Here is a 27,775-nt window from a genome sequence, read left to right as displayed (position 1 = left end):
CACCCCCAACCCTGACTCTGGGCTTGGCCACAGGATTTACTTTTACCACAGGGACAATAGAAAATGTGATGCAAGCAGAGTTGAAAAATGCTTATACATTGAAGCTTGCCCTCTCTTGCTGCTTGTTGGAATCCTGACACCACCATATGAAGAAGTCCGGGCTGGCCCCTCCTGGAGAATGAGAGACCATGTGAAACAGAAATGAGCATCCCAGGAGCAAACCAGAGCCTGCCAACCACTGGGCAAGTAAGTGAGGTCACCTTAGAGCAGGGTTGGCAAACTTTTACTCAAAGGACCAGAAAGTAAATATTTCAGCCTTGCAGCTTATATGATCTCTGTCATAACTCCTCACCCTGTAGTGTGGAAGCAGCCACAGACCATCTGGGGGTGGCTGTGTTCCAATGCAACCTTACTTACAAAAGAAGAGGAAGGCCTGTGGGCTAGTCTGTCCAGCTCTATCCTAGATTATTCAGCTCCAACCAAGCCAGTCTGAACGAGAAGTACTGCTCAGTCGGTACTCACAAAATTGTAAGAAATCATAAATGTTTATGGTTTTAAGTCACTATGTTTGGAGGTATTTCCTTACACAGCAAATGCTAACTGATAAAGCAGGTACAAAACACATAAGGCTTATAGGCCTCGTTTCAAGGCACTTAAAACCCACTTGTGGAAGTAGAACACATGTACACTTAAATAACAAGATAAGGCAGAATGTGAGTAAATGTCAAAATGCATGTTGCAGGGTAATTAGTATCATAAAGGCTGATAAAAGAGAAAAATGAGTTTGGACAGAAAATAGAATTGGGCAGATCTTAATGGATGGGTAGAATGTGACCTGTTTGCTACCCAAGCAATTCTGTTTCTCTGTCACTGAATATCTTCATGCTGTTTGTTTTTGTGTCTACATACTTCAGACTGAGGCCCCCCTGAGGGCACAATGTGCGTTATTTTCTGTCTTCTATGTTTCCAGAGCCTACCCCAGTGGTTGGTTCACAGCCAGGCTCAATGTGCACTTACTGAACAAACCAATAAACCCAGAGCTGGAGAGGAGGAAGGGCATTTATGTCAAAAAAACAAACCTCACAACTAAAGGGAGAGGTAGGAATCTATGTGCTCTGTTCAAGAGAGAAGACCAGAGGCTCAGAGAGAGGATTTAGACTGGGGTAGGGGGGAGTAGAAGGTACAGCTGGACACATGATTCTGGAATGGGGGGCAGGGGTGACAAGGTCAACTAAAGGACCCTGAAAGTCAGGTATGTGGTTTAAACCCAATGTTATGGACCGAAGTGACCAAGTTGGTATTTATGAACATTAATTTGGTGGCAGAGAATGTGGCAGATTCCAGGCAGGAGGAGTGAGAAAACACACCAGCCCAGGAGTCAGTGGGAGCACATGGGGAAACTCAATAGATCTATGTTGCACTGGAACCAAGCTATGTATAACCCAGGACCTCTCCCTACTCGAGGGGAAGCATAAGACCACCAGCGTTTTGAGTGAGGCTGCCGCGATGCCAGAGGGGCGGTGTCCAGGCTTTGCAGTAGCACAGACCAGGGGTCTGAAGCCTGGGTCCCTCCTCACTAGCTATGTGACCTTAAATCATGGACATTGCTGGTGGGGGTAGAATTATAAAAAGGGCAGGTGACTGCATAGTACCATGCCCCGAATAGAGTAGACACTCGTATGAACCCTAAGTATAATAAAAGCATCATGTAATAGGGAGCACGTGAGTGGTATAACCCAAGTGTTCTAATAGTAGAGAGAAAGGAAAGCCACTCTGGGCTGGAACTGTCGCTCTGAATTTGAGAGTAAGAATGCCATTTTGTTTGGTAGTAAAAAGGAGTATGATTTTGACAAGTAGGGGAAGGGGAAGGTCTCTCCAAGAAAAGAGAGTGGCATGTGGAAAGAACACAGATGAAAAGTAAGCCCATGTGTGGAATGCAATGGAATTTAGCTTGGCTTGGGAGGTGTGAAGCGAGGCTGTAAAGGTTGGTCAGGTAGTGGAGTGGCCTGAATTCCAGGGTGAGGAGTTGGCCATTATTCAATAAATAAAGAGGTGCTGCTGAAGGATCCCAACTAGACAAATGATGTGATCAAAGTGATGTGTGAGACAGATTAAACCAAGGACAGCATGCTGAGTGGCAAAGAGGTGAGAGACAAATGCAAGGTCAGACGTGAGGTAACGCATGCCCATTGCAGGGGTGGCCAGAGCAATGGGGCGGGGGGTATGTGTATGTACAAGAGGCTACAGAGAAAGAAGAGATCGCATCCGGTGAACAGTGTGAGTGGGCAGGGAGAAGGCAGAGCTGAAGTTCATTACATGACCATGGACTGATAGGGTGATGTGCTCATTCATTCAGCCAAATTTCCACCGAACTTTGTTCGCTGTGTGCCAGACACTGTTTCAAAGAGTGGATATACACATATGCAAAAGACACGGTCTCTTGTCTCTGTCCAGGGTCGGGGCTGGGGGGCAACAGACGTACACAAATCATTCCAATGGACCGTGATAACAGACTGTACATGAGATACTGTGGACACAGTGGTGGCACACTCGGGGTTCATCAGAGAATAACACGAGCATTTCTGCATCAATGAAGTTACCACACATTCCAGGAAAGAATGAAAGGACCTACCAAACCCAGAGTAAGTAGAAGCTTAGTGGCTAAATCACTGCACTTTCACCTTTGAAAGACCATCTGGAGGAAGGTTAGATTGGGGGGGGTGACCTCATAGAGGAGGTGGCCTGCCAGGTGTGCCAGGTGGACGAGGTGGAGAGGGTCTGAGAGAGCAGCAAAGGCATGAGAGCGTGAAACCACAAGGTACACAGAGAAACCTCAAATCGTTTGGTGTTGCCAAAGGGCAAGGTGTGCATGTGTCCAGCTGTATCTTCCGATCTCCAGCCTAAATCCCCTCTCTGAGCCACTGGTCTCTCTTGAACCCATTACACAGATTCCTACCTCTGCCTTCACTTATTAGGTTTCTCACCTAAGTGTTCTTCCCTCCTCTCAGCTCTGGCTTGACTGGTTCATTCAGTAAACATGCATGGAACCCATGTAATGTTCTAGACCCCTGGAACATAGAGATGAAGATGGAGGGGAGCGGCAGGAGATGAAACTAAGGAAATTTGCAGGGGCCAGACACACACGAGGTTATAGACTGTGTTAAAGAGTTTCGAAGGTATTGGTTCATGTCTGTGATTTAGAAGGATCTCTCTGGCTTCACGTGGAATAGATGAAAGGGGGTGGGAAAGGCTGGAGACAAGATGGTCAGCTGGTGCCGGACTGAAGGAGGAGACTGCAGAAGGACATTGATCGGAGAGGTTTCAGGTAGTATTGGCAGGTGTGGAGACCCCTTGGATGCAGAGCGTGTAGGGGAAGGATGACTCATGGGCTTGTCTGATGGGTGAATACGGAGGCATTATTCTTAACAGAGGGAATGGGAGGGTGAAGTGACAAGTTCCAGTCTGGACAGATGGAATATAAAATCCCTGCAGAATGTCCAGCAGGCAGTTCAGTATAAAGCACCGGAGGGAAGTGGAGCCTGGAATGAGACAGTCAGGTTTTCGGCATTTGGGTGCTAACTAAAACCACCTAAGGTAGGTATAGCTATGGAGCACCAGTGTTTAAGAGCGAAGAGAGAGGAAGAGGAGCTGCAAAGGAGGCTGGACTAGAACGATGCTGGAAAGAATAATATCAAGCCAGGAATGCCTGTTCTTACATGACAGCTGGCTTTGACCTGGAAGTCTGATGTGCATGTTTATTCTCTATGCAGCCTTTAGCACAATGGCATCCTAGAGCTTATCATGAGTCTCTACCTTCCAAGAAATTTGACAATTTAGGATAAAGGTAGTCAAATAAAAGGACAGGACAGTGACAAAAGCTGATTGTTCTTTGATCTTCTTGTTCCAAGGTGATAACAACAACAACAACAACAACAACAACAGTTAAATAATAGAAAATAAATCTCTGCACATTTTTTCATTGCTTTCCCACATTCTATAATAATTATTGGTTTCATGTGTTGTCTTCTTCATTAGACGATGGAGTTCCTGGAGCAAAGACTACATCTTACTCATCATTTTAGTTCCCAGAGTCTACCATAAGACTTGACACACTCGTTCATTCCTTCAGCAAATATTTATTAAGCACCTACTACATCCCAAGCATAGTTTGAGGCCCTGGGGACACAGCAGAGAATTTAACAAACATTTCTTCACTAATGGGGGTTATAAATTTTAGTAAAGAATGTGGGAATCCAGCAAATCTAGCAGTAAGTATAATGTTAGTGGCTAAATCACTGTACCATGTAGGTTGTTGGGTAAAAAGAGTTTCTGTGCATACACATCAATATACACACAGGAGCTCCAGTAGTCACTTTTCCTGTTGCAGGGAGAGTTTCTTGAAATCTCTGCATTTGGTCTGCCCTCCAAATGTAAACAAAATCACTTTCCTTATTCTGTGTTCTAGAACTTTTTCTGAGGTCGTCGTTTGTTTGTTTCTCCTCTCCAGAGTTAAAAAAAAATTCTGAAAAGGTCCAAAATAGCCATTTTTATACCGAATCAAGTTAATGAGCTTAAAAATGGGGGTATTAGTTTTGAGACTGAAATGGAGCATGACATGGTACTGAACACATTTGCTCAAGCAAACATTCACTAACATCTACTCTTTGTGAGCCCACGTCAGACCCCACTGATAACAGTACTGATGAACTGAAAGTCCCTGTCCTCAAGGATCCTTTGATGCAATACGAGGGATAAGACAAATATAAGATACATGGTCAGACAAAACTAGGATTCTCAAATATGTCTTACTTTTTCTTTGCTCCTTATCCTGCTTCAAAGGATAGGTTATCTCCACCAGATATACCCTTACTCCCAGGTTTACCTGTCAAATAAATTGGTACCTGCTACCCACGTCACAACTATTTATATATGTCTTACATCCACTGCTGGTGGGGTCTGAGCTTTATGCAACCCTGCATGGGCAGTGTGGTGGGCACTGAAGATAGGAACAAAGTGTTGTGGAAACCCAGAGGAGTAGAAGTTTAAAGCTCAGATATCTTTGTATTGGTGTATGAAAAAACATGCATATTTGTGAACAAGACAAAGGTCCAGAGAATTTTCTGGAAAAAAGGAGAAAATTATTTCTCTTTTAGGATGTTGCAAGTTTCCTTTAAATGGAATTTGGCAGTTGACTAAATTGCAGATAGCAAATGACCTCAAGTGTTAGGCTAAGATTTTAGAAACCCATAAATACACTGTGAAAAATAAAACTGACATTGTTATATTCCATAATAAAATTCCTTACATATTTAGCACCTTTGTTTTCAAAGTGCTTTTGTATACATCTCTTCTTACTTGATTGTCAGGACAACCCAGGGGTGCACACAAGGCAGGCATTTCTCCTCCTGACCCTTCCACAAAGACCCGGAGGTCCAGGGAGATGAGTAAATCAGTTGGCAGCTGCTGGGTCATAGGCTGACCCAAGAACAAGAGCAATGCTCTTCCCACTAGGTCAATGGCCCCAAAGAAACATTATGATCAGCAAGAGATGGGGGGAAATAGATTTTTTTTTTCTTTTACTTTCCTTAGAAGGGAAAGAATTCAGTTTTCTGATTAAAAGTCAGAAATGACCAGAGGGGTAAAGTTGCATTTTTCTGCTAAATAGCAAGTAACATAGCTTAAAGGGAGAAAAATCAGAAGAAATGTGTGTTCTAAGGGATGTACCCAGAGAATCTGTGGCTTCCATTTTGACTTCTACAGAGATGAAGATAATTAGCATCACTTTATCCAAATTTCCATATGTAGCGATGTTTCCCTGGATGCTCATGGCAATCATTAAGTTGTATTTAGTGCATGTAGCAATTTACACCCCCCTGCACTACAGCTAATATGATTTCCTTTCTTCCCTTGACTGTTTTCCTTCTTTCTCTTCCTCCATCTTGCAGCTTTTACTGTCCCTCCTGTGTTGCTGCACTAGACCCTGTGAGGATGGCTGGGAATACAGAACCATAGACGAAATGAGCCACTCTTCCACCTGCTCAAATGGTAGAAGAGTTACCAGGAAGGCTGAGGGCAGGGACCCTACCACTCACCTAGTGTCTGTCCGGGGCCTTCTGCTGGTCTTAGCCAAGCACCTGTGTCCTGAGCATTTAGTGGATGGGTGGATGGACGGATGAAAGAGATGTCTGAACGTGGACAGCGGGGCTCTAATTTCTGACTCGGTAAAACGGCTGGAAGTTCCCCTCCCCTGCCCATTGCTTTTTCTGTCTCAGCAACCCCCTTTCAATGGGAACGGCTGGGAACAAGAGAATCAAATTGGCATTCTGGAGCTCTTTATTTAGCAATTTGCTCTGTCTGAGTTAATATATGGGTTAGGTTCCCTGTGAACGACACTCTCCTAACTCCTGCAATGTCATAGAGACACTCAGCTGCTGTGTGTCTGGCAAATTAATGACTACAAGCCCAAGGGATGGAGGGATGGGAAAATGTTAACATTTGAAAAAAATAGTAACTTTAAGCAAATTCAGAAGAAAATGAAAAAGGCCTCCTCCTCCTCCCCCCAAGCTAACCTCTTATTTTGAACAAAAAATGGTAGGAAATAGTACTTTCAACTTTGTGCTTATCAGGACAATCCTACCCAGAATGCAGAAAAAAAAGAGAGAAGAGGAAATTAGACGGCCAAGAGAAGAAAACGGTAGTGGGAAGACGTGGAAGTAGAAGAGGAAGGAAGAACCCAGAAAAAGCGGAGAAGGCAGCTCCGTGCTGAGATGACGGGGCAACAGGAGAGGGTATGGGCACCGGGTCGAGTCTCAGGGGGCAGGTAAAAGAGTCTTCCGAGGACCTGAGCAGCAGAGGTGGGTGAGCTGGGATGTCCTTTTCCTAGTCTCCTAGCTCCAGAGGGTGAAATGAGGCTGACCATCCAGAACACCTGCTCTGTGGCAGGCACTGTGCTTTCACGTGTGCCATTTTGTTCCATCATGCTGCTTGCGGCAACCCTGCAAGGAAGGCAATGATGCCCATTGCGCTGGTGACAACGCTGAATTCACAGGCCGTCAGTGCTGGAGCTGTGGCTCTGGACAAGTACCCGTCTATGGATAGCACGTTGTAGTCCATGAAGGACTGACTCCCTTACCTTATGTAAGCCTTAAGGCAACTCTATGAAATGAACATTATTTCTTTTTTGCATGGCAAAACGTGGAGACTGGAGGCTTTGAGGAGTCACTCACACTCACACAGCTAGCGAGAGGCCAGGATGCACGTGAACTGGGACACAATCCAGTGCTCCTTCTGTTTCACCATACAGACTTCCTGAGGAAGTAGCCAGCTCCCTGCCCTGTACTCCATCCCCCATTTCAGCCTGTACATTGTGAGCCCACGAGGGCTGAGCACCAGATCAACAAGGTACCACGTGGAGGTTGGGCTGCTGTCCCATGGTCATCCTGACTGTGGCTCTGCATGGAATGGGGACTCTAAGTCTTAAAAATAACCATAGGGTCAGATGATCTAATAATTCAACTACTGGATATTTACTCAAAGAAATAAAAAACATCAAAAAGATATATGCATCCCTATGTTTATTGCAGCATTATTTACAATAGCCAAGATACGGAAGCAACCTATCCATCAAAAAACGAATGGATAAGGACTATGTGGTGTGTATGTGTGTGTATATATAATGGAGTGTATATGTGTGTGTGTGTGTGTGTGTACATAATGGAATATTACACAAGCATAAAAAGGATGTGATCCTGCCATTTGCGACAACATGGATGGACCTGGAGGGTATTAGGCTAACTGAAATAAGTCAGACTGAGAAAGACAAATGCCGTGTGATTTCACTCATGTGTGCAATCTAAAAAAACAAAACAAAACAAACAAACAAAAAGCAGAATCAGATCTATAAACAGAGAACAAACAAATGGTTTCCAGAGGGACAGGGGGTGGGAGATACAGGGTTCCAATAATGGAATGAATAAGTCACAGGAATAAAAGGCACAGCACAGGGAATATAGTCAATGATAGTGTAATAGCGTTGAATGGTGACAGGTGGTAGCTAGTTACACTCGTGGTGCGCATAGCATAATGCACAGAGTTGAGTCACTGTGTTGTACACATGAAATTAATGTAACATTGTGTGTCAAATGTACTCAAATAAAAAAACAGAACTCTCCGTAATGGTAAGGTATTTGGTTTGTGCTCCCACACAGTGCGGGAATCTTGTTCATAGCAGTTCCCAAACACGGCCCCAAAACATAATGATTCTCATTCCACTAAGGGGGGATTCATTACTACAAAATGGGGCCACTGGTTCCACAGCTAGCTAGTTCTAGCCACCAGAAAATTATTGTTCTGAACCCAAATCTCATTCTCTATAACTCCTACCTTTGGTTCTGCTTTTTCTAGAGTGACAAAGTCTTTCCTTTATCTAAGCACAGCTGTTGGGTCTCCCATTCTTATTCTCTTCTGGCCATCCTTCCTCAGTTCCTTCAAACACTGGTTACAGGACACACTCTCCGATGGCGTTTCCATTCCTGATCCCTGTTCATGAACTATACTCAAATTTGTCTATTTCCCTTGCCACATGTACTATTAAAATTGTTTGAAATGCAGTTAATGTGCTCTAAGTACTGTGGAGTCCAATGAAATCATTACTACTCTTTCTCTGGACATGTGACTACTACTGTCACAATTAGGATAATGTTAGCTTTTTCAGCAAACGCTGTGTTGGGGAGAAAGAGAAATAAACAAGCTCTTGCAGTAAGGCATGATAAGTGCCGTGAAGAAGGCAGGCACTGTGCTGTGGGATCCCAGAAGACGGGCAGCTAATTCAGCCTGAAAGAAGCAAAGAAAGCTCTTGGAGATGATGCTTGAACAACTCAAAGCAAGAGTCAACCAGGTGGAGAGAGTGGAGGAGCTTTCCAGGTAGATGGGAGAGATTTTGCAAATATGAGCTGGCATGAGAGAACATGGCAGGACTGCTCCCCTACCCCACCTCCCCATGTCTCCTCTTTTCGATTCTTTTCTTCAGTTTTCCTCTGGCTTCGCTTCCTTCTCTGATGTTCTTTTCTGTCAAGGAAGGCCTGGAATAAACCAAATTCTCCTATTTTAATAAGTATCTCCTGTGTGGCGTTTAACATTCTTCACAGAACACCAGTGTACTGCAAGAATTAAGTGAGAATTAAATAGCCAAAGCACTGGCAATGTTACGGTTATAAGTATTGTGACCCTGGTCTTCTTTTCAGAGGCCGTACTTCCATTTCAGTGGACTGTGTGATTAGGGTTGAAAAGCAAATGGTGCCTCAAGTATTCAAAAGTGGCCAAGGTTCCTTCAGAGGGCTGAGGTAGATCACAGCACTCGGGAAGGACTTCACAGGAGTCAGAGGTTTTGCCTCTTTATCAGCAGACCTATTGTTCTCTTCAATGCCTCTAGACAGCAATGCTTGAAATAAGGCATTTAAGGATCTCTAAATTCTTGTTTCTAAGGTTATTATTCATAAACTCTTACCAAGACTGTTTTCTCAGACTGGAAAGCAGACAGGCTACGAACCTCACCTTGGCAGGGGAATTCAAGAAACTCAAGATGTGGTAACTCATCCACCTGTTATTTCCTTCTGCTTGTTCCTTCTCTGCCTGCAGCCTCTCGGTCATCCAACCCCCTCCTCTGAAAAGTGCACAACAACTCAAGGCTTCCCTGAAACCTCTGACAGGTGAACAAAGAGAAACACCTCTCACAAATCCAAAATATCAAAGGATAGAAGAGAGAACAGAACCCTTCATAAAGAACCCTAAACATCCCACCAGAAAGTCCCAAACAACCCAGAAAAGTGAGAATAAAACTATCAAAAGCTGACAGAGGGTAACAAGCATTATTTCCAACCCACATTTGTCCTTCTAAAAAAAGCCAACCAACTACTGAAAAAAACCCCTGAAATGTATGAAATCTAACATCGTTAACATATTTCCTGTCCTCACATAGCTTATAAAAAATGTTTCTGAGCTTTTCCCTGGCTCATTTACAATGACGAGAAGAAGCAAAAAGGAAATGCAACAGATGGGACTACCATCTTCTCTCGCAGTGATTTATCTTTACTTGAGGTAGCTTGGGCAAGCTTTCAAAAATTTCTCAGATGTACCAATAGCTTATTCCCGGTCCAGAACAATGAAGATGAGGTTCCCTAAAAAAAAAAACTGTAGGTTATAAGCCGTGTTTACTACTATCTATTTTTGTTATTTCTAAAAGAGATCACCTCAGCTTCCCCCCAACCCTCCTGGTACTGACTCCATGAGGATCTAATCTGGTGCTGATTTAGAACTGACAGGTGGTACATGCATAATTAAAGATGACCTAACACAGAATGCTCTCATTCCTGGCATATTTCAGACACTTAAGCAAAGTAATTATCAGTAGGCAATCTTTTCTGTCAACAGAGATAGAGATGAAACATTTCTTCAATTAAGAGGATTTTGCAAGGATGCTGTATATATATCCATCTGCAAATACTTGGAAGTTTTTACAGTATAATAATAGTAAGCCAGCTCAGTGGAGCACCTTTGGCCAGTGAAATCATGCTCCTCCCTGCTCCCTTATCCTGGAAGGTCACATTTTAAATATCAGAATCATCAAAATAGGAACAATTCTGAGCTACTGTCAAGAGACCCCGATCCAAGCTGATAAGGAGATCTCTGCATTTTCCTGCCATCGCCCTGTTGGGGTTTGCAAATATACCAAACCTTCCTTTAAGGCTCAAAGCGAAGAAGGATAGGGTTCAAATAAAAGTAAATTCAATTAAAATTTCCCTTTAAAGCAGGCTTATTCCCTCGTCAGGCTTCACCAGTGTCAGAGGATTTAGAGAACTGTTTTCAAGCCTTAAAACTTCATCTAGAATCTAAGTGATTTAAAGGAATTTTTTTCATTTTGAGGAAATAAATATTATTCAAAGGAAGAAGGGTCTTGACAAAATGATGGATTTCCCATTTCAGGTGAAGGAGGGAAGAGGCACTGCATTTCCTAATAGAATACTGTATTTTTTTTTTTACAAAATATAGTGCATGTACTTTATATAAATGAATGCATTTTAGCTTTACTTAGAACAGAAATTGCCTTAATGTTGTAGCGAGACAAGTGATTTTCGTTTCTTTTTTTAAAGAGTGGTTTATACATTAATGGGTTTCTTGAAGCCCATGTAAAAACTGCCTTCCATGAGACAGAGAACTTCACAACGTTTGTGGTGCATATTTTGCCACATTTCACAAGGGGTCTGATTGTTTAAATTCTTATATCCTTATGTCATATGTGAACAAACGACCTTATTGTTCATTTGAACATGTCTTTATAGGATCTCTGGTGGTGGAGCTGGTGTTGTTGTTTGCATTTTTTTCCTCATCAAGTCAGAACAAAAGTCTCTTTTTCTGCAGCACTGGGAACTCAGGGGAACACTGCGGTGTGGCAGCAGTTGTCATTTGGAAACACCATAATGATAACTTAAGTGAAGTGCTAATGTTAATGGGTTGACTTCTGATGAGTAAATCAAGGTCTACAGAAAAGTTTCTTCTACAGAGCAGGCTTCAAGGTAATGTAAAATAGAAGCACTTAAAAGGACAATCGAGAATCATCCAATAAACTATTGAAGAGGTGGGCCTGCTGGGCAGCCAGAGCCAATTCCTTCCAAGATGTGTTTCACTTGGAAGACACTCCATTCAGAGTATCAGGAAAAATATCAGTCGTCTTCAGGGAGGTGGTGAGGATGGTAGGATTGTTAATGGGAGATTCAGCAAGACTCAAAGCTCAAGTTCATTATTTTCTCAGAACTAAGAATAGCTTCCAAATGAATACTCACAATTCTCCACAGACCTATATCTCCTAAGGAGCATCCCCTTTCTCCCTTTCTGATTTTAATGTAAGAAAAAGAAGAGAATACAGTCAGACATGGGTAGGAGGGACAAGGAACCTCTACAGAATGGAGGAGCGTCTAAGCCAGTTCCATTCTAGATGCTGTTAAATTTCTTCCATCAGGTTCAATTCAGAAAAACCCAAAGATGTAGTTTGATAGCACGTTGCATCAAGAGGCCAGGACAAAGAAATATATTGCATGTGTACTATTGTGGCAAACAACAAAACACTTGTGATTTCCCAACTGATGTCACGGATAAAGAGAAAATAAGATATAAAGCACATACTGCCATCAAAATAAACTTAAGAAAAAAGGAAAAAATTCTGGTGAGTTTATTTAGGGAGAGACTCTCATTTCCCATACAGCAAAGAGTCCTAGACTTTTGTGCAGCTTTAGTAAATAAAGCAAAGTCTATAAGCACAGTCTGTATGCTGAGGATGGCACATGGCACTAAGACATTTTATATCATGTTATTCACAGTGAGTTATTATTTTAGAACCATCAACTAACATTTTTTTAAGTGGGCTCCGTGTTGGGCTCAACGAGGAGCCCAAACCCATGACCCTGAGATCAAGACCCGAGCTGAAATCAAGAGTCAGACACTTAACCAACTGAGCTACCCAGGTGCCCCCACCAACCAAGATTTTTTTAAGGTGATGGTACCTTACATAAAACAGAAATATCAACTATCTTATTGTTAACCTAGGTTTTTCCTATCCACCCTCAAAACTAGTTTTCCAAGTTTTACTTGGAAACTTTACATCTTGGTTTTACTAAGTTTTATGCTTTGGATGAATAAAATAAGACTGTAAGTATAGCTATAAAATAAAGACTAAAGCATACAGATGATATGGATAGAGTATATTTTAGAAAGAATAAAAGTCAAATCCAAGATATTATTATTATTGCCACTGTTGCCTATTTGTGTCCTGTTTCAGAAAGGTTGCTTAAAACCTGCCATCTGGATGCCTTACGGAGACATTCTGCAGAATACTATGTGTTCTTCCTGTTAACAAATTATCAGAGATGCTTATCAGGTTTATTTCCCTAAGGACAATGTACAACATATTTAAGAAAGCCAGAAAGGATGTTGTTTCAAACTCTCTATCCGCGAAGAAGACACTTACTTTCTGTTCAGAAGTGACCATGTTAATTCCAGAGCACTTAGAATTGGCTTTTTCAAGAACTGACATTGGAGGTCAAGCCAGACAAAGGTGACTAGCGCATCTTCAATGACTCAGAAGGCAGCAGGACAATCAATGCTCTTAGTCTCTTCTCCTAATATTTCCCTAGAGATAGTCTGACAGATGGACCAAAAAAGAGGTGGTCTCACTTCACTGCAGGGGGATAAAAGAAAATAGAAGGGAAAAAAATCGTTTTTCTACACAAATTGCACTCCAGGAATCAACTGTTCTTAACTGTGAGTTCTTTCACAAAACGAAATGCTATGCGCCAGTTCAATTTGTTTCCCTTAGGGAGGGAAGGTGCTGAGAGGAAACAGTGTCAGGAGAGGATTAAAGAAACATATGTTCTTATTAAAGCAGGGTTTGAAAGGAAACAATGTTACAGAGAGAATGATGATCGCATCCTAATAATGTATGTGGAATCCTCACTAACAGAAAAGAAAATAAGGGCAAGCTTATACTGAACATCTAATACACTCAGCTACAAACAACAAGAAAGACATTCCAACACTAACCAATTAATACAAATCAACTTACGTTTATTCCCTTGCGATTGACCACATAACCTAGACCCCAAGTGGACATGATGTGCTTTTACAGGTACGCATTTGTAACTTCTGTGGACTAACTAACAAAGGAGAATACCAAATATCCAGGTAGAAGGGAAACCAGTGACTTCCATCCCTGCAGCCAGTTGGACTGTAATACCTTCCACTTGGTGCTGACAGCTTTTTCCTCCCTCCTCTCATTCCGATACAATGTTGTCAGTAAAGTAATTTACTGGAGTGGAATTCCCCGGGGACCCTGTGCAGCACTTGGTGACAGTGTCATTTATACTCCATAGTGTCGTGGCCTGACACTGATACATCAGCCTTCATCCCTCATTCATAGCAGAGCATGCAATTTCACCTTCTGCTGTGCCCTTCTGTAGTGTGCGCGTACAAATCTACTCCATTCCGCCCTAATTACAAACCTTGGTTAAAATGCTCTCATTAGATTTATATTTCTCACTCCAAATGTCAATCTTATTGAAAATTCCGATTTTCCCGAGGATTCATCCATTAGCAATAAACTCTAAAGCATTCCATGACTGAGTGCATTAAACCAGCAATGCGGACATGCACTTAAAATACATCATTAGAGTAAATCTCCATTGCAAATGCTTTACATTATTCAACCAAAGGAATAATGAGCTCAGCCCAGCCAGTACCCTCAAATTGCACATGAAGGATAGGTTAAAACTGGCTGTTATCCAGGAAGAAGCACACGGTATATCAATGGGATGGATTTCAGAGTCTCTGTCATTCCTTATGAAGGTGTGGGAGGAAATCACAGCCACAGCCTCATTCATCACCTTCTTCTGCCTATGGTTTTTACAGAAACTTCAGTCTATGGCAAAATACGATAAGGCAGGCAGAGATAATGGGGAGCGTATGTGTTCATAGAGGGGACTAAAGCTATATCTGCAATGCCAAGAACTTTGTTAGTTACCTCAAATGATTTGCTCTGTCTAAAAAGCATTCTTCCGAACCATGAGACTATGGACTCCGAGAAACAAACTGAGGGTTCTAGAAGGCAGGGGGGTGGGGGGATGGGTTAGGCCGGTGATGGGTATTAAGGAGGGCACGTATGGCATGAAGCACTGGGTGTTACATGCAAACAATGAATCATGGAACACTACACATCAAAAACTAAAATAAATAAATAAATGAATAAAAAGCATTCTTCCATTTCATTCAACAGAAAAAAATTTAATAAGCAGCACTGTCTGGATACACTGTAAGAACCTGGGCACCATTCTAATGAAAGACAGATCTTACTGGCAAAGCTGATCTGAGAAACATCTTCACCCCAGCCTGTTGGGTACTAACATTAAAAACCCAGAAAATCCAATGATGATGTTGATATATAAATGACAAGTTAGAAGTTGTATCTGTCAGTGAGTAGGACAGACCATAAAAAAAAAAAAAAAACTGGAGAGAAATTAAAAAAAAAAACAACCAAAAACCAACTAGCAAAATACATCAATTGATAAAACCAAGCCATCACTGTTTTCTATCACTTCCATATTTTAATTCCTTAGCTTATTGATCCTCATTTATCACTTCTTGTCAGGTCCCAGGTGAGGGAAAGTCAAGGTGTAGTCATAATTTCTTTTTTAATTTGATAAATGAAAAAACTGTATCCCGGGAAGGTCATGGAGGAGGTTGAAGGAAGAGTCTGATGTGAACTCTTAGCATCTAATACTAAAGGTTAACCAAAGAAACTAAGTGATGCCTATGCAATTATGACCTTATTATGAAATATAAAATATATCCACTTTTTTTTTTTTTTTAAGTAGGCTCCATGCCCAGCGTGGAGCCCAATGCAGGGCTTGAATCACAACCTTGAAGTCAAGATTTGAGCTGAGATCAAGAGTCAGACACTTAAACAACTGAGCCACACAGGCACCCTTATATTTACTTTTTTTTAAAGATTTTATTTATTTATTTGTCAGAGAGAGAGAGAGCAAGAGCACAAGTGGGCAGAGCGGCAGGCAGAGGGAGAGGGAGAAGCAGGCTCCGCTCAGCTAGGAACCTGATGTGGGACTCAATCCCAGGACCCTGAGCCAAAGGCAGACACTTCATCAACTGCACCACCCAGGCGTCCATATGTTTACTTTTTTTAAATGGGAAAATTTGGTGGGCAGAATGACTCTTAGAAGGGCAGGAATACACTACATTAAACAGTAAATAATTTTTAAAAAATAATAAAAAGTAAAAGAAGCAAAAGTAATTGTTTTCTGCCTGTCAGTATCTGGTCATCTCTAGGATTGACTAGTAACCAGAATTGTAACAGATGCAATATTTTCTGTAGGGAATTATACCACCACGGAAACTAATTGCTCCTGAAGTTTTGCCCATTCCCACCTGAAATATTTAAAATTGTACTTGATTACACCATTAATGCTCTCTCTTTCAGAATGTATATCAGCAGGTACTACAATTAACATGCACAGATGTTAGAACTGAAATATCCATGTTTAAATAAAAAACATAGCGAGAAGGTAAAAATAACTGAATATGCTCAACACAGTTCTAATCTTAAAAGGAAAGAAAGGCTTACATTGTGCTGGTTGAATGGTAAAATAAAGAAATACCCCCCAGATGGCATCGGTAAACCTATGAGGAATCAAACTACTCTGTAAATGACCTGTAGCTTTCTGACTGAGAAACAATGAACAAGAGGCTGATTGTGTGTCCATTTAATTCCAGAATTTGTACGCCAAGCATAGAGGGGGAACCCCCAAGTGTCCTAAAATTCTCCAACATATTCCTATGTTGCAATGGCACAAATAAGAGTAACAACCCCATCATTTTATTAAGTGCTGGCTTTGTGTTTCATATACGTTATTTCATTTAATCCCCACAACAAACCTACGAGGTAGGTACTATCCCTGTTCCCGTTTTCAAATAAAAACAACCAGGCTTAGGAAAGGTTAAGTAAACAGATCAAAGTAGCACACAGCTAAGCTAAGATTTGGTCCTGAGTCCTCCTTCTCCCAAAGCTCTTGCCTTGCTTTAACCACCATGCCTTCCTTACTGTCTGCTTCAGTTGGAGAAGCCAATAAGGAATGTGATTTGCAGTCTTCAATTTCCAGAGGCTTCTGCAATGACTGCCCTCTTGACTCATCTCATTTCACAAATTACATCAACCTGAAAGTCTCAGAACACTTGCAGACATTCTCATTCTTTGGAAATGCCACAGCCACTCAGCCAGTGGAATGGGGACAGCACCATCACTGGGATCACGAAGGTACAAGTTTCCCTGTGAACGCTGACGCCACCTCTCTTTGGTGTTTCTTCTAGCCACAAACTGACATGTTACCACTTACTGTGGTTGCAGTAGAGTCAGCAGTCAGAGGAAGGGGAGTTTTTACTTGGTTAACTTCTGCCCCCCCCATCTGTGTCCACGGAGGGCATTCCAGGACAGGCATGCCCTCATCCTTGTCCCCCCCACTTCTCACCAGCCCCATCAATCCACAAACAGAAGACGTGGCTAATCTCTTGGCAACACTGCTAAGAGATCCTTCCCTTGCTGTTCTACGAGTCTTCAAGAAACAACTTTCTAACAATGAGTCAAAAAGATGGATGTTTTAAAAGAGCATTTCAAACAAGGCAATTACTTTTTAAAAAAAGATTCGGAGACTATCACTTCTTCTTTCAACCTTCCATCGACACAATTTGTTTATATATGAGTTGTGTCTTTCTCCCTTTGGAAGGGGAAAATGCTGATAAACTAGTACATGCAGACAAACAACGCAAAAACCTGGCCACCTCTTGTTGCTTAAACAGAGTCACATTTATTTCCCAATGCACCACTTACCAGACAGATGCAAAGATGTGGGCAAGCCAGTCATCAGAATTAACAGAGTGATTGTGCTTGCACTACATATTCTGATTTGTATGAATCTTATTTTTAGCCATGCACAAAGGGCAATAAATGGAAAATCTTATTCTAACCGCTACTTTTTCTGGGCCACCCACACTGCTCCACCTACCGCACAAGTTCACAAATGTAAAAAAACCCAACCCAGGGTTTGTCCTAACAAGGGATGCAAAGAGGCTAAAATGAGTGACATTTTTTCCAGTTAGTGTTGGTACTTTCACTCTTTTTCTGTATCAGGACTTTCAGGGAAAACAACGCTGACTTATCTACAGGCGTTTTCCAAGACTCCATGCTGGTGTGTCGTTCAGCGCACAGGCAAGCGTGATCGGCGAGGCGCTGGCACCACCCTGCCGCGAGCCACATGTCAACCAACTTTCAGCAAAGAGATGCACCCACAAACATTTCTGTACATTCAGGAAGATGATACCTACACCACATTTTGTTTTGAAACAGTGACAGCGTTTTAAAAGTTCTTCAAATAAACCAAAGTGATTATCAGAAGCATAAGCATTTCTAAAACGGAGCAGACTGTCGGAAATGGTTTCACCCAAGTTGGGTCACTATCACTTGCCCTACATCTGCTTTTAGTTCGCGGTGGAACAATGCGCACCAAGGCCCGGTATCCCCTTGCCAACCCCCTTTGCTCCTATGCACCCCCCTCCCTGTCCGCTCTGTCCACAGCCCCCACTGCACGGCCGGCAGCCCACCCAGCATGAACTCAGCTGCGGCGCCAAGCAGCTGATGCTGACAGACAGACGCTTGGAGAGCAAACGAGAAAAGCACAGTGATGAAGAGGACATTTTCTAGGGGCACAGAGAGGACAGAGAGGGGAGTCTACTCTTGATTTACCATCTCTTTAGACTTGTAATGGAAAGTTGAATTATTAAGGTCCCAGGGCGGCAATTAAAATGCTTGTTCTTCCGAGCCCTCTGCAGACCTCAACAGCAAACATATGCAGGTAGTGATCAATATTTAAAAGTCAGCTCAACAAAATAATTAAGACACAAAAGGAGGCAACTCTGAGAAAGGCATCTTTCTTTACCTGTGTGCTTGCTCATTATCCAGAAACTAGAGGAAATGTTCTGTCATCCTCTGGTAGTTAACACACGCCCTGCGGAGCTAACACCTTCTTCCGATAACGCACGGTACTAGGGTAGCCTTGATGAGGTGTATCAGAAAACCCTTTTTGGGTTATAGTCCACTATCGTCAGACCTTCTGACTAGTGCTGTAAAAACACGGGTAATTAAGTGTTATGAAAAAGTGGGTCATACACCACTGAGATACAACCACACCGCCCCCAAACTAGACTCCAAATGACTGTGCTCTGAGGAGGTGGGAGGGGTCTGAACACAGCGAAAGCAAAACTTTTATGTGGTGAGGAGCATTTTGGTTTTCACTGGTTTAGGTTAGAGAAAGTTAATCTCAACGTCAACTACAAACCAAATAACTTTTAATGGGTTCTTGAAATTTTATGACAAATGCTGGCTGTTCATGTAATGGGAAATTCAGGTCCAATGTCATAAACACTTCAAGGGACAGTCTCGGGCTTAAATGGCATGCCCATCACTGAAGAGCGAGTGCTGTGACTCAGTGAAGCGAGGCGGTCAAACTGAAACTAAAGACAAAGAAGCAAATTCTTATTATCCACATTAGCATCTCCTTCTCCTAGGGAGGATCAAATACTGTACACCACTTCCCCACACCTGTAGCCAACCAACCCAGGCATTTAACAATCACGGATATTTATCAAAGTGCCCCTTGACTTCGGTAGCAAGAAGGCAAAATGTAGGACCTGAATTGAGCACATTCATTCGTCACTCAAGAGCCACAGAAATATTAATTCAATATATACCACGTCCCGATTATAAACAAGGACACAGAGGATGTGAAGGGATGCAGAGAGAAGAACCTAGAAGAATCTGCTTTCAAAGAACTTCAGTCTTGTACAGGGGAGAAGACCTAGTCATACCCATGCCAAACAAAATCTATTCTAGCAATTGCTTATCATAGACTTCCTATTCTATTGACAAAAGCCTTGCAGATAACACTCCTACAATGTTTCTCAGATGACTCTTCTAACAATCCCCTATTTTTTTTTAAATTGGGGTTTTCTTTCAGTGCTCAAAGTCCTTCCTAACCTTGGCTACATGTTAGGATTCATCCTGATCCAAAGTCCTGGCATTTTCGGGGCGCCTGGGTGGCTCAGGTGGTTGAGCGTCTGCCTTCGGCTCAGGCCATGATGCCAGGGGTTCTGGGATCGAGCCCTACATCGGGCTCCCCCCCTCAGCGGGGAGCCTGCTTCTCCCTCTCCCCCTGCTTGTGCTCTGTGTCAAATAAATAAAATCTTTAAAAAACCACAAAAAACAAAGAACCAAAGTCCTAGCATTCTCCAACGGGAAGCAAGCCCAATCCCAGGAGCTATAACACCACACCAGAAGAATGTGAAGAGAAGTTTCTTTGAAGGAGGATAAAGGATACAAAGTTGAAGGAAAACTCTGATTCAGAGCACGAGGAAGGATATATTTGAATCGTATTTTGTTACCATCAGGTATAAAATTAGAGTTCTACTGGAGAACATATTGTTTGGATTATGGATGGGGAAAGGGGGATCTGGCTAACCAAAGTTTCCCATTTCTGGCAAATTCCGTAGAGCATACTGAATATGAATTTTTAAGTAACTAGAACACAATTAGTTGATCTAACACTAAAACCATCTTGTACATAATTAAATCTTTTATTATTCCAGAGGGCAGGGCCACTCAATAATCATTTTTTTTAAAGTTGTTTCTTTTTTTAAATATTATTTTATTTATTTATCTGACAGAGAGAGAGAGACGGCAAGAGCAGGAACACAAGCAGGGGGAGTGGGAGAGGGAGAAGCAGGCTTCCCGCCGAGCAGAGAGTCCGATGCGGGGCTCGATCCCAGGACCCCGGGATCATGACCTGAGCCAAAGGCAGACGCTTAACTACTGAGCCACCCAGGTGCCCCAATAATCATTTTTTTGACAAGGTGCAGAAATGAAAAAAAAAAAACAGTTAAAACTGATTTCTACTTGATAAAGATAATGGCATGTCTACACAGGTATCTGTTCTTATAAGAGTTGATTAATGTAATTTGAAGTGAGAAAAATAAGAAACTAGGAGATCACTGTCATAGAAACTGATATCTGAAGTCATCATTCCTAAACTCCACCAAATTTGTAGGATATAATCAGTCCAGAGTATTGCTTGTAAATTTGGAATTATTTGATTAACTGAAAAAAGTCTGGAAAAATACACAACAGTATTTAACGGTCAGGTTTTATCTAGGTAGCTGGATTATAGATAATTTATATTCTTAATTCTGTTATTTTATAAATTATGTATAATAAACATATTACTTTCACAATCAGGAAAATAAAGTTACTTCTGTTTTGATGAAAGGAAACAATTAATTATTCTCTGATTCTGCTCTTCCTAGTAATTAAAAACACTTAATACATGGAACCCAGTATAATAATCTGGCCTAGTGACAAGTCAGACATGAAATACAGGAAAAATCTACTAGAAACAATAGATTCCAGCTTCTAGTTAAGTACTACAAGGACTCTAAGAATCCTGCTACACTCCAGAGCTTTGCAAATACAGCTCTTCCTCATCATGATCCGTGGTCTGAGCACTTTCCAGATGCTAGGGCCATCACAACGATCAATTTAATCGGGGAGGGTGGGTGGTGTCCTTGTAAGAGTGTGGTGCCCCCACCTGGATTAAATCATGGCTCAGAGAGAGCTGTCACCTTGCTAATGAAAGGCACATCCCAGACAGCATACAAATAATTTCTAAAAGCAATAGGTTGGAAATTATTAGAACAAGTTGATAAACTATTTGTGCTACAACTGATAATCACATATGATAAAGCAGCTTTATAATATGCATGGCTGAGTTTATTTGGAGATTCACAGGGAATATCATTTGAAATTTTTGATTTACATATTAATGTATATTACCATGCTGGTAATATCACCCCTATCTGTACCATTAGGGTATATGCAGAGAATGAAAATTAATTTTGATGATGCCTTGAGCAGAACATAACTGTGAAACTGAATGCTACAAATAAATATATCATACATTCTTCAAAAAAAAAAACACACACACAACAGAACTGGCTTCAAAACTATGCCAATGGTTTTCCAATGACTCTAGGAACTAAATATGTATGTTCATAAAATTATTTTCCATATTACTCTTAATATCATTAATATCACAACTTTTAAAGTGCTTCCAAACATAATAAACATAAGGAGAATATCTGAAATTTAAACTCTGGCACTGGAGAGGCAGTAAAAGCCAAAACCTGCACAGTTTTTCAAGAAGAATAAAAATGGTATATTTCTCTTTTGTAAATCAACAGCTTTAGATTACTAATTAGGGCATGAAAATAGGTGCAATAAAACTTCAGTTAATTGGACTAATTGAGGACCAGAAGATTTTTGTTTGTTTCAACTTTCTGGTTAATTGACAGACAGCTAGGAAATGCTTTTTGTTGAAAATATTTCCAAAGCAGTTTCTTTTCCTAATTTTAAAACATTTAACCATTCTCAATGATTCAGCAGGTCAGTGTCATTAGCTACAGATATCCTCCAGGGTATATTCTCCATCTTTACTAAACCAAAGCTGTCTTGTTTTCTGAATCTCTATTTCTGAAAAAGGGAAGTGGGATGTGTGCGGTAGGTAGGGTGGGGTGTACAAGAGGGGGTGAAGTGGGGGTGGGGAAATGTGAAGGTTAGTTAATTCGGGGTTCTGGTTAGTTGGGTTCCAGGTAGCTAAGCCATCACTAAACATGAAGTCAGTGTCTGGAACCAGGCAATTTGATTCCTAGGAAACATGAGAGCCTACAAGGGGAGCCCCCAAGGGTCTACCTTTGTTGGTATTCTCTACCTTATGTCATTCCACCTGGGAGACTTGGTTTGGTCGTCTTCTCTGGGGGAAACCTGTGTCAGTGTGTCCATCTAAAAATCATGGTCTCTGAACTCATGGGGCTGAATCTATTTTGATTTCATTCTATAGCCATGTCATTTCAACTCAAGCTTACGGTGCAGGCAGCCACATGTGGATGTCAAGGATGAATAAACACTTGTTCTTCTCTCCCTTTGACTTGCTGCCCTGGATTTTCTTTTCTATAAAAACCTTTAATTCCAGTTTCTGATATCTTAGCAGCTCAAACCTTTACTTGGCCCTGTCTCCATCACCTAGAGGGTTTATTTCTAAGCAAGTTTGAAAAGTCTGGGTAGGAATGATGGGACTGACTCATACATATTGTACTTTAACACTGACGGCTTTATTTTCTCTCTTTCTTGATGATACCTTTTCCTTAAACCAAATACATACATACACACACACAAATAATCTTGGTTATTCCGATTATTCCTTCCTCCTTCCTAAGAGGGAGTGGGATAATTTAGGACAGAGGTTTCTGAGCTTTTTGGAACTATAAGTCCTTATGCACTGCTCTTCAGGAATTACAAGCCCTGGTCAGACCCAAGGGCAGGCCCTGAACGTAGTACAGTAGGTCTGAAGAAAGCCTGGCTACTGGGTCTCATGAGAATCTGCTGATCGTTCTCCAAGTCCAGCTTTCAAGAAACACAGAATAAAAAGCAAAATCTCCCCAAAGTAGGGCCGGAAGAGACTAACCTAGTAATAAATTCAATCCTGCATATTCCTCACAGAACTGCAGGACTCACTAAACTGTCTGGCGATTTACAGCTACACTAACACCTAATGTGACAGTGATTTGGTGATGAGAGGTAAATTATATTTCATTTGGAGTCTGTAAAACAGGCCTTATAATAATCTGAGGCCCCGTTGCAGGCGAATTATTTGCTATTAATTTTCTTCCATAGCTTTCCCTTTTTTCTACTAGGCTTCAGTTGGTGGCTATATTACAATCAAGTCCACATTCCCCGGTTTGTGCCTCAGCGTCCACCACACTGATGAAGACCTGGTATGTGCCCCAGCGATGCACACAGTGCCATAACCCCGTGCATTATGGGGCACTGTATACTTGGACTCATTCATGAACACACGATTCAGATGAACTGAGCAGTCCCATTACAGGAGCACAGGTAGGTACACACTCCTCCATCACAATGAAACAGCTTTCCTATATGTGTCAGTGGCATTTGGTAGCGATTACAGCTGTTTATGGAAAATTGCTCTGGTAGTTTCTGACAAACGTGTCCTTGCCCTGAGAGGAAACCCATCCCTGAGACTGAAGTACACATTCCGTAGATCCCTTGCCCTTGCCCAAAAGGTGAGGGGAAAGAATCAGGGCTGAGGGAGGTCTGAGGGACACAGCCATCAATTCTCATGCCACCCTCACAAACTATAACAACCTTGTCAAGCACTGATGAGTTGTTCTGCACTGCATTCTTGGAAGGAAAGTGAGCTCTGGTAGTCAGTTCAAAAAAAAAAAAATCATTAATTAATTAATTATTTATTTTTACTGGGGTAAAATATATGTAACATTTACCATTTTTTTTAAAGATTTTATTTATTTATTTATTTGACAGAGAGAGACATAGAGAGAGGGAACACCAGCAGGGGGAGTGGGAGAGGGAGAAGCAGGCTTCCCGCCGAGCAAGGAGACGGATATGGGGCTCGATCCCAGGACCCTGGGATCATGACCTGAGGTGAAGGCATATGCTTAATGACTGAGCCACCTAGGCACCCCAACATTTACCATTTTTAAGAGTACAATTCAGTGGCATTAAGTACATTTACACTGTTGTACAACCATCGCTACTCTCCATCTCCAGAACTTTTTCATTTTCCAAAGTGAAACTACCCATTTAACACCACCTCCCCATTCCCCTCTGTTCCCAAACCTTGGCACCTATCATTCTATTTTCTGGCTATAAGCCTGACAACTCTAGACATCTCATATAAGTGGGATCATACAACATCTGTCCCTTTGCATCTGGCTTATCACATTTAGTTTCTTCAAAGTTCATCTCTGTTGTGGCATGTGTCAGAATTTCGTATCTTTTTAGGGCCAAATAATATTCCATTGTATGTATATGCCACATTGTCCTTATCCATTCATCTGCTGATCGACATTTGGGTTGCTTTCACCTTTTGGCTATTGTGGATAATGCTGTAGGAACGTCTGTCCAAGTCTCTGCTTTCAGTTCTTTTAGGTACATACCCAGAAGTGGAATTGCTGGATCATATGGTAATTCCATGTTTACTTTTTTTGAAGAATTGTCATACTGTTTGGTATTTAGTTTTTTTTATTAATAAACTTTATTTTTTATCTTTTTTAAGATTTTATTTATTTATTTGACAGAGAGAGGGAGATGCACAAGCAAGGGGAGTGGCAGAAGGAGAGGGAGAAGCAGACTCCTCACTGAGCAGGGAGCCCAATGTGGGGCTCGATGCCAGGACCCCGGGATCATGACCCGAGCTGAAGGCAAAATGCTCAACCAACTGAGCCCACCCAGGCACCCCAGTAAACTTTAGTTTTTAATGTAGATTTAGGTTGAGCGCAAAATTGAGTGGAAAGGAGAGAAGGTTCCCATGCCCCTTGTCCCCACACAAGCACGGTACTTTTACAGAGATGCTCTAGGTGCGCAGTGATGGCAGGGAGTGACCTAGGCAGGTTCTGCTGCATCTGGCAGGAGCTCTCGGCGCCGAGTCACCTGAGGCGAGTCCCCTGGGTGTCGGAACAGCCTTCTTCCCTCCCCAGCCTGTATTCATGAAACTGACTGACATTAAAGGTCATCCCTACAGGAAAACCTGAGGTGTAAACACGGACACTCACAGACGCCAAAGCAGGAAGGTGATTAAGGAGCATTTGATCCAACCTACTTCTTCCATATCCTGGTGAAGATGCTTCATACACTGAAAACCTCGCTTCCAAGAATGCTGTGCAGAATAATTAGTGCTTGACAGAGAGGTTATAGTTTGTGAGGGTGGAGTAAGAATACATAATTACATCACTCAACTCTATCAGCCCTCTTCACAGCACTGTTAGGCTTTGGGCAGTGCCCAGAAGACAGCTCTGGATTAGTTTCTTACAGAACTCTTTCACACCTTTCATCACACACTTTTTTTGCCTAATTTATCTGATTCTGTGATTTTCATTTTAAATACATGCACTTAAATCGATAACCAGGATTTTTGGCTCTGCCAATGGGTAGGCAATAGATAAGCTCCTTCATTATGTCTGCTTTGGAACTGCTTTATTAACAGCGATTATTCTCAATTCTAATAAAAGAACTGTATGTTCTAAGAGCTACTCTGAATGAACATTTACCATACCAAGTAAAATGTTATAACACAATGCTATCCACAGGTTTAAAATGCCCAGAAATTTCTCATACATTTCCTGGACAGCATCACTCATCCTATTTTTATACTCACACCAACTCAATGAAACAAAAGAAAAATGTTTAAAATTCTTACAATGAAAGCTAGAAATATACAAAATGCATATATATTCATAGGCACATATGTACATTTGCATGTATGCTCACATATATCCAAATGCACATTTGTCGAGCCAAAATCTTCCACTTTTTTCCATTAACATGGAATAAATTGTTCTTGTCCTCAGTGGAGAGGTGATTGGCTTATTCCAAAGCTAACACTGATCCTCAAACTATGTCAGTCCTGAGAACTTAAAACCCCACAAAAACCCAATGACTTGGACTATTTATTAGAGATGCGCCTCTCTCCCCACATGTGTTTTGTAAATCAAGTCCCATCTAAGTGTATGAGAGGAAAGATAAGACTAGAATTCACTTTGAAAAGCAGCAATAGATTTCTCAACCTGGGAGAAAAAAGGATTTTCCCTTATGAGTATCTAAAAACATGATGAGCGTGCCCGTAAAAGGACTGTAGCTGTCATTTTCGCCTCATACAGCGCAGTTAGTCACCCTCGTTGAAATCCAAGGGCAAAGAATGACTGCTACTATTGACTCTAAAGTTGGCACAGAATAACGGCATCTACTTGGCTGGACTTTCAAATGTGACGGTGCTGAGAGGACCTTAAAACTCTCTTTTCTTGAGAGATGAGTCAATATATTCAGTAAAGCACTAAATAGCTTACTTTAGTGGCATTTCATACTGAATATTTAATACATTTTTCTCCCTTTGTCGCTCATCCTTTCAGTTACACTGGAATTAAAGCAGTGATTCTCAAAGTGGAGTCCCTGGACCACCTGCCTCAGTATCACCTGGAAACTTGTTAGCACAGCACCTTCCCAACCTGCCCCAGGTCTGCGGAATCAGAAATTCTGGGCATGAGGCCCAGCAAGCTGTCCTTTAACAAGCACTCCAGGTGATTCTGATGCAAGTTAAAGATCCACTGAATTAAGGAGCCTCCAATATGCAGATTCTAATCCCTGCTCCCTTCCTTGATTAGAATTTTCAAGATACTTTGTTAAAAGAAACGTAACCCATGCGGGTTTAGGCTACTTGCTATTATCACCTAAGAAAATTCTTACCATTGTTTGGTTTGAGGAAAGAGAAACCTTGGTCAAAACTTACATGTAATTTTTCCAGGCTCTGTGCTGGCTTCGAGTCTTAGGATGCAGGGAACTGGGCGAAGGGAGAGATGAGAAGGCTACAGCAATCCATTCAGGCATGGACCCCAAAGCTTTGCAGAGTAACCTTGTGACAGGTCAGTGAGTGTCCACCTGAATGGGGCGGAAGAGCTGTCCATTAGCAGAGTAAACCTTGCACCTTAAGGTTTCTCCCTCCCTCCTGCCATCCTGCTAACCATAAACAGAATATGATAAAATAGCCCATAGGATTAATGCCTGGGCTCAACCCTATTCCGTGAGTATTTCCTGAAGGTGAGCATCCCTAACTGGGGGTCTCTTTTGAACCCAAAAGCAGTTTGGAGATGGGTCAATGTCCAACCTCGTGAATGTTTTTCTTTCAAAAAACCAAAGCACCTTGGCTTAAGAGACACGTGTACCTGCAGTACCAGGAAGATGCAGGAAGCTAATGATAAATTCAGGAATTCTGACTGAAATGAGACGATTCTCTGATGCCTTAAATGTTTATTTTTATTACTTTTTTCTGATGATAAATTGATACATGCTTATTGTAGAACATTTGGAAAATATGGAAAAGCATAAAGAAAAAGTACCAAGAAACAGACTTAGTTGTTGAGAATAAACCGGGGGGGGGGGGGGTTGGCGGTGAGATGGGTGAAATAGGTGAAGAGGGTTAAGGAGTGCACTATTGTGATGAGCATCGGCGATGTATGGAATTTTTTTTTT

At 41.7% G+C, this 27,775-nt stretch overlaps 1 protein-coding gene across 4 annotated transcripts in view; it reads right to left on the bottom strand.

The window, feature by feature from the left end:
• The window catches only part of BACH2 (BACH transcriptional regulator 2), a 358,001-nt gene that overhangs the window by 119,133 nt on the left and 211,093 nt on the right, over positions 1 to 27,775 (bottom strand). For 3 of the 4 annotated variants that reach the window (XM_028108030.2, XM_028108032.2, XM_028108033.1), the window contains one exon: positions 27,036 to 27,184. The gene's annotated coding sequence lies outside the window, so the exon portion shown is untranslated. Of the gene's footprint in view, positions 1 to 18,545; positions 18,787 to 27,035; positions 27,185 to 27,775 lie in introns of those variants that run through there. The other variant, XM_028108035.2, reaches the window with a different exon arrangement.

The sequence above is a fragment of the Eumetopias jubatus genome, unplaced genomic scaffold (genome assembly GCF_037043125.1).
Source record: "Eumetopias jubatus isolate StellerSeaLion01/CBP00866 unplaced genomic scaffold, mEumJub1_p1.0 scaffold_6, whole genome shotgun sequence".
Taxonomy (NCBI): domain Eukaryota; kingdom Metazoa; phylum Chordata; class Mammalia; order Carnivora; family Otariidae; genus Eumetopias; species Eumetopias jubatus.
This window is presented reverse-complemented; position numbering and strand designations above follow the sequence as displayed.